Consider the following 13,227-nt stretch of genomic DNA (forward strand, 5'->3'; position numbering starts at 1 on the left):
AGATAAAGGAGCAGACAGACCAAGAAGAGCAAGCCCACACAGTGTGGGATCTGCCATGCTTTAGTGGGCTGCTCCTGTGAGCGCAGTAGAGTCCTTTCAAAGTCCTTGTAAATGAACCATACGAGAAGTTTAGGTAATTCCATGCCAATGTGTTATCTGTGCTATAATGGACAATGCCCTTCAAGAGTGTAATACAAGGCCCAGGACACAGGGGTCAATCACTCTTGAGTATGAAGATAAAGACAACTACACCCACTGGGCATATGGGAGATCATACGGAAGGGCAGAGGACAAGCCATGGACTTAGAAGTTCTAACCTGATAGATGAGTGTGTGTGTGTGTGTGTGTGTGTGTGTGTGTGTGTGTGTGTGTTCCTCCTTGCACTATGAGTACAATAATGTAAGTTCTATGTTGCTCCTGGCCAGTACTTACGGATACAGCCTTGAGTTGCTGAAAAAAGGAACCCCCTTATTACAATGGCAAAGACAGAGATATTAAATGAACATTGAGCTCTGTAAATCATGGAATAGCCTCATTGGGGGGGGGAGGAATTCATTTCAGGACCCCAAATGTTGTCCTGGTCACTTCTCCCAGTCCTGCTAAGTTTTATGTCCCGTTTAGACCAGACCTTAAAAAGATGCAAAGTTTCTTAAAATGTAAAAATGTCTTCCTTCAAGTAAGACTGACTTAATAAAAGTCTCCCTCACTCCCCTGGAACCCTCTTTAACAATGCTGCTTTTCCCCTCCTAGGCCTCCCTGATAGGTTCTAGCCGGAGACTCTTCCTTCCTTTTAAATTCCCTCTGCTCAACACTGCCAATATGACAGCAGCACTTAAAGCTGACCTTTTTCTGACAGAGTTGGAAATTCTCCTCCAGGCAACGTGGTGATTCTTTAATGCTCATGTGCAAATTACCAACTGCCACACTTTTCACAGGAATGTTCCCGAAGCCTGTGTTCATCTGTAGCGCTGGTTCAATGAAGACATCTATCCTGGGCTTTGATGTACTTCCCCCGTGGTAGAGACACTATCATATAGAGTGAGGGAACAGACCCCAGAGGTCTATCAAAGAACTGTTAATTTCTGTGAAAAGAGCAAACTTGCTGTGATTCTCAGCACAACTGCACACGGCACAATGACTGACAGAAACATTTCCCTCATGTAGTACGTCTTACAGCAGTGAGGGGTGGTGTCCTCACGCTCTCCCGGAAGAGCACTTCAAACGGTGGAGTCTCCCAGCTTCGCAGCCCCCCACCCCCACCCCAAGCTTGGCCCCAAAATACAAAAATAAGGAAAGAGCTGATTTAGACCCAGGAAGGGGGTGTCTTGCACAGTGTTCTGGTCCTCAAAAATTAGTCCAAAGCCACCCAAGGGGCCTGAGCAGTCAGGATCTGCATGTAGTCAAGAGTGCCGTGGTAACGTAGAGCGGGATCGGAGCCTGCAGAGGGGGCATGCGCACGATGAGAAAGCAGTGCTGTGACCCTGTGATGGGCATTAGCGTGTCAGGGGCAAGAAGAGCATCAAACACGGCACTGTGCAGAGGATAGTCAGAGTCAAAGGAGTCACCTGTGTGGGAAGACAGGAAATCAGAGAAGATCCTGTGACGCTGGCTGGCTTGGGACTGGGGAAACGGTGCTGGCATGAGCTCGTCATTTACAGTGTATGTAGCTCGACAGAAATAAGCATAGCTGTGACATCTGTGTCCTACCTCTGCCCGCTGAGAGGACCTGGGGCCACAACCCTGCAGCAGTGAGCATGTCTAGCAACTGTATTTTGGCCTCCAAATGCCATCCTCCCCACAAAGGGACTGGTGTTCCTTGGAGAAAAGTCTGGAAGCGTGATCCAGGCAGGAGAAGACCAGGAAGAACCTGGAATAGAACTGTGCCAGGAAGAAGGAAAATGCTAGAAGAAGGGAGGGGGAGGGGAGTGTTCAGGAGGGGGAGGGGAGTGTTCAGGAGGGGGAGGGAAATGTACAGGAGGGCATAGGGTGTCAGCTTGGAAGGGCTTCTGATGCCAGTTCCTGAACAGCCTTAGCAGCAGCATGAAGGGTAGGAAAATGATGTGTAATCTGTTGAACACGTTGGGAGTTAATGAGCTCACATTAATATACATATGAGTCATTATTTCACAGCATCTAGCTCACAGGCTTCCCCACACTATCACAGCATCCTCTGATAAAGTGTGTGTTAGCTACAAAGAAGGAAAACTGGCTTTACTATGGAGAATAGCATCTTTTTAAAAATTGTGTTGATTTCTTGGGCATTGCTGTTTGGCCTCTGTTAGAGTGTCAAACCCCCCAGAACCATAGTTACAGACAGTTTGTGAGCTGCCATGTGGATGCTGGGAATTGAACCTGGGTCCTCTGGAAGAACAATCAGTGCTCTTCACTGCTGGGCCATCTCCCCAGCCCTGAGAATAACATCTTAACAGAAGGACCAAGGTTTCCATGGTCATGAAAGGGCACCCAAAACTGTGTGCCACCTGATGGAATGGAATGTGATATCCCTGACCGGGAGGCAAACTCATACTTCAAGAGTGCCACACAGACCTGGCCCTGGAGCTTTTGAAAAGCAAGGGAAAACCCTGAAGGACTGTGGCAGGTAAGGAAGGGACATCACAAATGATGCAACCCCCGAGTCTGTCTTGGGGTGTTTGTTTGTTTGTTTGTTTCGTTGGGGAGTTGTTGTTTTGCCACAAAAGATGCCCCTGGGACAATGTGCAAAATCTGACCGTAGCTGAGGGTGTGGACTGGCATTTTATCTGGGTTACACTGGGGTGAAGGAGGAGACTGTCTCTGGAGGAGGGGTGTTTCCTGCGAGGGTTGGCTGTTTCTTTGGTGGTAAGCAAGGCTGTCTTCTCACAGGATTGTAGGCCGTTTGGGTTTATTTTATTATAAAGTCCCTTTTTAAATATTCTTGGCTCTTTTCTTATTCCTTTGCATGAGCTCTTGGAAAGTTTGGGAAGTTAGTCTTTGGCCGGTTGCATTTTTGCAGATATCCCCACTCCAGGGTTGTAGTAAACTTGATCCTACAGGACAGAAAGGAGTTAGGCTGAGTCTTATTGCTACATTTGAAATCCTTGCTCTAGCTGGCATTTATATTCATATGGACAAGACAGAACGCTAAGCTTTGTTTCTTCAGTCAATGGCCTTTAAAAACCATATGAAAAATAAAATCCCCTCTCCTCACCCTTCAAACAACTTCCATTACAGGCTGTGGTGTTTTGAATGAGAATGGCACCCATAGGCCCATGTTTTTTAATGCTTGGTACCCAACTGGTGGGACTGTTTTGGAAGGATTAGGAGATATGGCCTTGTTGGAGGAGGTGTGTCACTGGGGGTGGGCTTTGAGGTTTCAAAAGATCCCATGATATTCCCATTTAGCTTTCTCTGCCTTGAGGTTGTTGTCTCAAGATGTCATCTCTCAGGTATGGCTCCAGCTCCATGCCTGCCCACCTGCTGCCATGTTCTTCACCCTGATGGTCACGGACTCCAACCCTACGGGCTGTAAGCCCCAATAAACTCTTCATTCTATAAGTTGCCTTGATCATGGTGTCTCTTCATAGCAATAGTAAGTAGTTAACATACGTGCTAAATTTTCCATTATTTGGATCCAATGTGGGCTCAGTTCTGTGCTTAACTGTTTTTCCTTCAGCATCAAAGTTCTAGTTATTAGCGTTTGTCTTATTATTGTCAGCATTTGATTGTCCTGTTGCTGTGATCAAACACTCTGGCAAAAACAACTTGAGGGAGACAGGGTTTGTTGTTTCACAGTTCAAGGTGTGCTCCATCACGGCAGCAGGGACTGGAAGCTGCTGGTCACACTGCATTCTCAGTCCGGAGGCTTTCTCTCGTTCATACAGTCCAGAAAGGGTGCCACCCACAGTGGGCAGGTCTTCCGACCTCAGTGAACATAATCAAGATCATCTCCCCCTGACACCCCTTCTTGGATATGATTCAAGATTCTATCAAGGTGACAATTCATAGTGACCATCACAGCACTGGGTAGAAGAACACTGCCCAACAGAACCTTCTGCAACTGTAGAAATGTTCTGTAGTCTCTCGCCATGCTCAACCTAAAATTGTGGTTAGTCCCACTGAGAAACTGGGGATTTTATTTTATTTTCAGTTATTTTAACTTTCAAATAGCCACATGTGGCATGCCTACCTGCCAGAAACCTGCTCCAGGGGGGATGGGGTTGGGGTGGGTGAGGGACTGGGGGTGGGGTGGGGGTTTCAGGTCCCAAAGAGGATGTGCTGAGTCTGGGAGTGGGGAACGGGCCGACATACATGATCTGAGGATGAATCAGGATGGCTGCCAGTGTGCTTAACTGAAAAAATACCTTTTATACTGTAGAGTTGCACATAGGTCTCACTGTGAGACAAGGGGCTTGTGAGCTGGGGTGTGGCTTGAGATCAGGGGTTGAGGAATCTTTGACCTTGGCAATAGGCAGCAATCTCATGTTAATGAAGGGCCACAAGTTCCTCTTGCTAGAGATAAGAAGAAGGACTGCTTAAGCAAGCAGGAACTTTCTTCAAGCCCCCAGGGAATGGAGACCCTTATCCCTGGCCTTGGGAAAAGGGCTTCTTCTGGGGAGCAGACACTATATTACAGTTTCTTAGTCTTGGTATTTATGCGCCTGTTCCCCTCATAATGCTCCCTAAAGGGAAAGTTCTGGTATCTTACTCTTTTCCCATTGTAGCGTACCATTCTGACTTCTCTGTATTTATTAACTGAACTCTTGTCCTTAATGCCTAGGGATATGAATTGTAGGCATCCCATCCTTGGGATCAGGTGTGTCTAGTAAACCTCCAACTTTCCTGTTTATGGTGGAATTAGGAGGGCACAATGGAATTCCTGGTTCCTAGGTGGTGGGGATTTTTTTTTTCCAAAGAATTATTTTGTCCAGAGACGCTACCCTTGTACACATTTTCATCCTTTACCAAAGCTCACACAAAATTTCCCAAAGGGAAAGGCATTAACAGTGAGAATAATTAATAATAAAAGTAAAAAGGTGCTGGAGAAGTGTGGTCTGCAACATCAAAATGCTGGACTTTGTCAGGCAGCAGGGGTCACCATACAGTCCACAGCACCTACCCTCCAGGCCAGTAGGGTTCTAAGCATCCCAGGGGGGATTCCCACTCACTAACATTCTTTCTAGGATTCTCCGGGCTATTCATTCACCTGCGTTTTGCCCCATATGTTTCTCCTCTTTTGGAAACTGGATTTTCTAGTTTTCTAGGAAGGCTCATGTTAAATTAACGGACGTTTCAGGTGGAATCGTTATTGTAGCCTTAGCTCTTACTGAACGCTTCGGTAAGGTCTGAAGTTCTCTGTGTCACGCTCTCCATTTCCTTCTAAGTTCACTCCAGTCTTGGACCTTATTTGTTGTAATTATCTTCACTGCTGAAACCATGCTTTTCTGTCCACTTCTTTTAATATATTTTCTCACTGATAATCACTCACACAGCTATGCCATGCATATTTTGTGTATTATATCATCTTATTTATAATCATTTTGCTTGATTATGTTTTCCATTAATCATGAAATTTGAAAGTGGCTCCCCTTGTATTTCCTTTTTAAGCTGTTTCTGTTGTTTAATGCCATTAAGTATTATTTTAACAATCATTTTTAATTGACAGATTAAATATTGTTTGCTATGTACAAGATGATCTTTGAATATGTATCTCTGTGTATGAATGACCAAATAGACTAATTAACATATTCATAATCTGACATAGCTATCATTTTGTGAACACTTTTTACAGCCAATCAGCATTTTTCAAGGATATACTGTATGGGCTGGAGAGACAGCCAGGAACTAAGAGCACTTGCTGATCTTATGGAGAATTGGATTCCCTTCCCAGCACCCACAGGGTGGCTCACAACTCCCTATAGCTTTAATCCCAGAGAACCGATGCCCTCTTCTGGCTTCCACAGGCACCAGGCATGAACATGGTGCACATACATACATACATGCATACATCTATACATACAGGCAAAACTCTCATATACATAAAAGAAAATACAACTACACATTTTAAAGAATGTAAACTATTATCATGGCTAGTCCCCATGTGTATCTTAAATCCCTTGGATTTGCTGTCCCTGTCTGGAGTGCTGTGTCCTCAGACCAGCACCTCCCAGCAACCTCCACCACTGTAGGGCATAGGTTCTTTCAAGTCCCACATCAATAACAGTTTAAAGTAGTCATGGCAACGGTTGACATCTTGACTTGCTCTACACTCTAATGGGAAAGTCTGGCATTTTTATCACTCACCTTAATTCTGGCTTGAGAAAATACTAGCATTTTTGTAGAAATGTCCTTTGCTGTGCCCTAACCTAAGCTGTATAGTCTTGACTTAATACCATATTTCAATTTGTTCTGTTTGTAATTTTTCTGTTGTCATACTCATATGTTCAAAAAAATACCTTTTTAAATTTGGTAGTGATATATTTTTCTTGCCATATGCTACAAAACCCTTTTAATTAAGTAAAGGTTGTGTAATATTCAAGAAAATTGTCTGTGTTAGAAGTATTCTGTCAGCTTTGGGAGTCACTGTGTTACCACCATGAAAAGGGAGAGCACGTTGTAGCCTCCCCTCCTTCACAGGGTTTAGATAGGATTAAATTGGAAAGTTCTAAAGCCGTGTTGATAGATTTTGAGGCCTGTCTGCTATTAGCTTTAATAACTTGCCAGTCGCCGCTTGCTGGGTTTTCTGCCTCTTCTGGAGTTAGCTTAGTAAAATCTTTACTAGGAACATATCGGTACCATTGATTTAATGCTAAATGTAAAAGTGACCATGTCTTTGGGGCATCTATCTGTTGACTTTGGTCTCAGAATGCTGCGTTTAAGCTCCTATGGAGCATCACGATGGAAGCGGCCGGTGAGCAAGAGCAAACACGCTTCAGGGATGCTCTGTCTTAGCACAATGCCTGGGCTGAAAAGCCAGCCCCTTGCATGGTTCTCTTGGTTGCCGAGGTCATCCAAAGGAAGTTTAAATGAGTGAGGGCAATTGCCATCAATGGAGTCCTGATACCCCAACATTCAACAGAGCTGGAAGGAGAGAGAGGCTTGCAAGGAAGCCAGGATGAGAGACCCTAAAAAGTAAGAGATCCATCGTGACAAACACATGCAGTAAACACACCACTTAGCAGTCGTGGGTGGCCGGAAGTGTTTGAGATACACCCATGCTTTGTGAGTAGTGGACCCAAGAAGCAAGTGGCGAAGATCCTTGCCAGCAGTTCTCAACCTGTGGGTCGTGACCCCTTTGGCAAACCTCTAGCTCCAAAACTATTTCTATTACGATTCATAACAGTAGCGAAATTACAGTTGTGAAGTAGCAACAAAATAATTTTAAGGCTGGGCATCACCACAGCATGAGGAACTGTGTTAAAGGGCCGCAGCATTAGGGAGGGTTTGAGGAACCGTTTCTTGAATGAACATATAAAATGTAGACTATGCTTTTCTTCTCCCCAACCCCACCCCCCCCCCACCCCCCAGCCCAGAAAAGTTTGTCACAAGAAGCAAGGTCTTTGTAGCCTCCTCTGAAGACTCTTGGGAGTGTATGTGCCTACTTCCTTAGAATTGACCTGAGGGACTCAGGAGAAGTTGATGGAGGAAACCACGGAGATTCATCCCTCCCCAGGGGAGAGAGACCAATGGGGAGGGACTTTGATATCATCAGGGCAGCTACCCTGGACCCTAATGTGGAGGAAGAGGTAGAGGAGAAACAGGGGACCAGCAGATTTCCATGGAGAGCAAAGGGAAAGAAAACCTAAGAGGAAACAGCTAACTCAATGCAGTCTTTTTAGAGAAATATATTTATAGATACCTGGAAATTAGACTTAGTGCCGAGATCGACTACCTGTGAAACAGAAGAAAAGTCTGAAATGTAACTTAGGGTGTGACAGTTTAAGAGGACACTCTGACTGTGTCAAGGATCTGTCGGTGAACACTACACATATACCCACCAGTCCATACACACACACACACACACACACACACACACACACACACACACACACACACACTACAGGAAAACAGCTTCATCATAGTTGTGAACTGTCATGCTTAGCACATTGCTGTCCTTCCCTCCCTTTCTGCCTGGCTGTATTAACTATTTATCACCGATAAGCACCTTCTCAGAAAAACACGCGCGTCATTGAAGGTTCTGCCGTTGGCTAGCGCTGCAGCCTCACTGTCCCAGCTGACTGCTTTCACCTGCACCGTCCCAGGAATCTGACGGGAGCTGAGCCAAAGAGAACAACCTCTAGTGTTTGCTGCTGCATCTACCAAACTGCAGTCTCCGTGCAGAGCTTTGTGAAAGCCACCAGGACCCGCCAGTTCCAAGTGAATCTTCCAAATTGCCATGAAAACGTCAGGTGACCCCTAGTAGGAACGGGGTCTCAGCACAAGTGTAGTTCATGATAGGACAGCTACAGGGAAGCCAACATCCCTACAAAAATGGGGTGCCACCCTGTTGGTCTCAGTATAATGCCCCAAAGGCCAGCTACACTCTGTGCAAATCCCAAGGGACCATTCAGGCTCTGGGAAGCCACCGTCTTGTAGGTTGTGTAGTTAATGTCCAACCCTCCAGGCCAGCCCCACAGTGCCAACCAGGCTTAGGAAAATCACCCACTGCAACAGGTCCTCAGTCCTAACCACAGGGACAAGAGTGGGACCAACGTAGGCAGGTCTAGGTAGATGTCAGACCCCAGTCAAGAAGGCCTACGTACAAGGAGACAGAGTCCACATACTGTGACAAAGTCCACAGCCATACTTCTGTAGGCAGCAGCCCCTTCCCCCCTGTGATCATGGATCTCGAATGGCTGACTGCCTTCCTCTATATCCCTAGACAATTCTTATTTCCATGACCTTACATATATGTGAGACTGAGGACTCTTACAGAGACTTCGCCTCTCCTTCACTGGAGAAACAGAGTACCCAGGTCCTGGGGACCCGCACAGTGGTAGCTGAGGGAATGTTTCCAATCAAACAGCTCTGGGATGTATGTCACACTGCTTCAGAATCTGAGAATCCATACAGCTACATCTTGGTGACCAAGATACGGGCTATATCTTGGTCTTATACAATTCAGGGGACACCAAATTCAGTAAGTGAAGGAACATTGCTCCCAAATAAATCAAGTCATTGAGCCAATGAGATTATGAGAGTGAACGCTGAGCAATCTTTGAAACATATGTTATAGAACATGCTGCTAATTGAAAAGTCAAGAAAACCGATACACAATAAGGAGCTTTTATCAGCATGTGAGTGTGTGTGCTGAAGAAAGAGACTAGAATTCTCAGGAATAGTGTCTGGGTGTTAAGGTCCCCCAGGCTGCTCCTGCCAGCATGAATGTGCTGAGCTCAAGAGATAGAGTAAGGTCAAGTTGCACAGAAAAGTATTCCTTCTCTTCCAGTACCATTTTCTACATGATCACAAACATGGTGTTGACAGTCACCCTGAAGGAGCCCAGGCATTTGGGCAGTCTACCCTAGAAAGAAAGACCAAGAAAAGAAATAATAATAGAGATTCTTCAGAAGCAGGACATGGGCACACAGCAGGCAGAGGCAGGAGGATTGCAAGTTTGAGGACAAATTGACAGGGCAAATCGCATAAAGCCCTGTCAGAAAAAAAAAAGAAGGAAAGAAAAGAAAGAAGGGAAGGAGTGAGGGAAGAATTGAGAAAGAAGAAGAAAGAAGTAAGGAAAAATAAATCATTAAATCCATAATTGAATAGTTTTTTTTTTTTTTTTTTTTTTTTTTTTTTTTTTTTGGTTTTTCGAGACAGGGTTTCTCTGCGTAGCTTTGCGCCTTTCCTGGAGCTCACTTGGTAGCCCAGGCTGGCCTCGAACTCACAGAGATCCGCCTGGCTCTGCCTCCCGAGTGCTGGGATTAAAGGCGTGCGCCACCACCGCCCGGCCTTCATAATTGAATAGTTTTACACCGTAATAAAGTTATCTCAGGAAACAGAATAAAAGAAATGTGAGTGGGCAGCAGATTGAACCACCTTCATGGCCCCAAGTGACCATGAGTTAAAGTAGAGAGGCTGGTCTTGTGTCCACCCCTCAGCCTGCCATTGCTACATGCAAGCTGTCCATGGAAAAGGATGACCCTGGGCCAGTCAGCCCCCGGTCGGTCTTGAGGGACAACACCCGCAGAGAGATAGCCTTTAGGAGGCTCCATTTAGTTCTTTGAGGGACCTGGGAAGTGCCCCCCAGCAGCTTCTGCAGGGCTTGTTTGGCAGGGAAATGTCAAACTATAACTGGACAGTAGTCCCTTCATTTACATTGACTGTGGTAGAAATAGCCAATTGGATTAAAAACCATGGTAAGCCATACAAGAGGGCATGCTAGTTTTCACAGCATGTGAAAATATGACTTCTCACTGCTCTGTTGAGCTTAGAAGTTGAAGATGTACCAAACTTACAATGTATAAGGATAAGGAGGGAACAGTGAGATGATCCTACTGGCCTGACATCTTTCACGAATGAGCAGATGTCCATCATCTCAGGATGTGCGTTGAGCCATGCTGGCAGCGGCAGATGTAGCTTTACATGGACGGAAACGGCAAAAACTTCCCCGAGTAGAACATTTATTATAAACTGAAGAAATCTTTGTTAGCACACACACAGACTGGAATAGTCACCCACTAGTGCAGTCACATTCAGGTTTGAAATTCATTATTCAAAAACCCGTAATTCTGAGCAGATGGGAGATAGAGGCAGAAGGATCAGAGTTCATGCTTATTCTCAGTCGTAACATGACTTCTATCCAGCCTAGGCTATATGAGGTCTTGTCTCAAAAGTAAATAAATGAATGAAAATGATCAAACTCCACAAAACTAAAATTTTTGAAGTGAGTAGCTTCCTTTCTCCCTAGAGAAAGTAGACCTTCCTGTTCTGTGTTCACACCACAGAAAGGTTTTCCTGCCCTGAAAGGACTGACCTTCATGTCTGCCCCGAGAAGTTCAGTGGCTCTTTCCTTGCCTCCCTTCAACATCCACTTCTGAGAGTTCCCATTTGGCAGAAGGTTTGCTCCTGGAATTCCCCTTCCTGGTCTCATAAAGTGTCTTGGGTGTGGTCACCTTGCTAGATCAAACTGTTGGCCACAGCCCGGGACCTGGGCTTGAGCACAGCAGGGCTATCGATTGATTCCCTTCCTGCCAACTTCATGGCTTCTTCATGGTATCTGTAAGAAAGGAAACTTTCTGTGGTCCATTGTCAATTTGAGGTGAACTAGTGTCCATCACAAGTATAGTTAAGCTGGGGTCCCCCACAGCTGGCAGTCTGCTTGTCTCCCTCTGAGAGCTGGAAAGTTGTAGGTCCTTTGCTAGTGACTGAGCCTAGAAAGGAGAGCAGCCTCCAGGTTCTTGATTGGATAAGGCTCTATGTCCTAAGCCAATAGGATGGGGAAGGGATAAATTCCAGGCCTATGAAAAAAAGGACAGGAAGTTTACAAACCAGATCATCAGGCCTCTTCTCTGCTGTGGTCCCTTTCTGCAGGACAGTGTATTAACAGCTGTTTCATTTTTAGTAGTTCCTTTAATTTGTTGTTATCTTATTTCCCACATAATATCACCAAATGGTGTTGAGGGGGGAAAAAACCTTATGTTGTCCTAGGAGAAAACTTTACTGTGAGGAATTAAAAACAAACAAGTGAAGTGAAGATGGGTGAGAAACAGGCCAAGTGCCCTTCCGGGGGATCAGCAGGCTCCGTACCTTACTTTCTTGATTGGCACATCTTCCCAAACCTTCTCTAGGTGACAGTAGAGGTCATCCCCCTGCCCAGAAGTTTCCACTCTGTGATTTCAAACCAAATTCAGCTCTGACCTGACAGTGAAACTCCCCGGTGCTTTGCCTCTGGGCATGGGAGTACGTCACGAAAGCAGCAAATGTGGTGTTGCTGCCCCTGGCGTCCTCTGTAGTGGCAGCAGGAAGGGCTCTTCACATTTCTGCTTCCTTCCCAGGGACGGCATGTCCTGAGCCAAGCCTCTTTGCAGAGGATTTGTACATACGGTTGCCTCACATGAGCAGCGAGGACCAGGTCCCTCCCACCCTCCATGGTGGTGCTTACTGTTTTCTCATTCCTTCTTCACTCGTCTTCTCCCATGACCCTCTCAACATCATGCCACAAAGCTGCCTTCAGAACAAAGAGGAGCCCTTGCCATTAAAAGCTGGGTCCTCATCGTACTCCTTGGTAAAGTGAAGGACCCTCTAAAGGCCCTGAAAGGAAGCTGCACTGTAGGCTGCTATGACTGCCCTTCCATACAGTGATGTCATAGCCTCATAATGTGGATGATCCCATATAGGCCCTGGCTGCTGAAGCGATTGTCTTTATTGTTCTATTATTAAATAAAACTCGGGAGTCAGATATTGGGGTAAGAACCTGATTGGTCCACGGCACAATGGAGAAATGATCAGCTGACCCTTCACACTTTCCCTGCCTGTCCTTCTGGTCCTATACACTCAACCCACCCTGTACTTTGTTTTACCTGAGATAAAATTCCAATCCCTAGATTTATCTCCTGAAGAGGCCAATCTGGTTGCCAACATTTTGGTGAAATTCTTACATCTGCACCTGTGTCTAGTAAACCTTCCATTACAATGCTATTTATTTGTATTTTTAGCTTTTGTCTTTGATCATTTATAGAAGTTTTCCAAAATACTTGTTTTATGATCTCTCTTGAAAGTTTTGTTATATCTACTAAAGCTGTTCTGTGATCCAGAGCAGTGTGGCTTTTAACAACAAGCAATAAGTCATTTAATTGCTTTGTGGAGAAGTTCCCAATGCTGACAGGGAATGACTGAACCAAATTTGACAATGGAGCCTGTGAGAGGCCCCCTAAGGCATTTCCCAATGGCAGTGGTTACCTTGCCTGTCCTGTGTTGACTGGTATTCATTAGTTCAATGCCAGCCTTTGCTGCACCTTTTGCATACTCCAGAAAGCTGGGGCCTTCTGTTTAGATTATCTCTAGGAAAAAACATTGTTTCTAGGAATGCATTGCCTATACTCCCTTTTCAGATGACATTGTTTACCACAAGTAAAACATCTAACCTTTTGATTTTTTTTTAAATTTTAAAAATCACTTTTCTATCCAAGTATCATCATAACTGTGAGATTCAATATCAGCTGTATTTCTAATCCACTCATCTATTGGTGTGGATCTTGCTTTTAAAGGCCTAATCACCTTTTCACATTCTGAATTAGCATTTTCAAAAGC

The 13,227-nt window shown here is 45.2% G+C and overlaps 1 protein-coding gene across 2 annotated transcripts in view; it reads left to right on the forward strand.

Annotated features, from left to right (window-relative positions):
- Pacrg (parkin coregulated) overlaps window positions 1-13,227 on the forward strand; it is a 479,746-nt gene that overhangs the window by 397,180 nt on the left and 69,339 nt on the right. The window lies entirely within an intron of this gene.

This window comes from Peromyscus leucopus, chromosome 8a (assembly GCF_004664715.2).
Source record: "Peromyscus leucopus breed LL Stock chromosome 8a, UCI_PerLeu_2.1, whole genome shotgun sequence".
NCBI lineage: Eukaryota > Metazoa > Chordata > Mammalia > Rodentia > Cricetidae > Peromyscus > Peromyscus leucopus.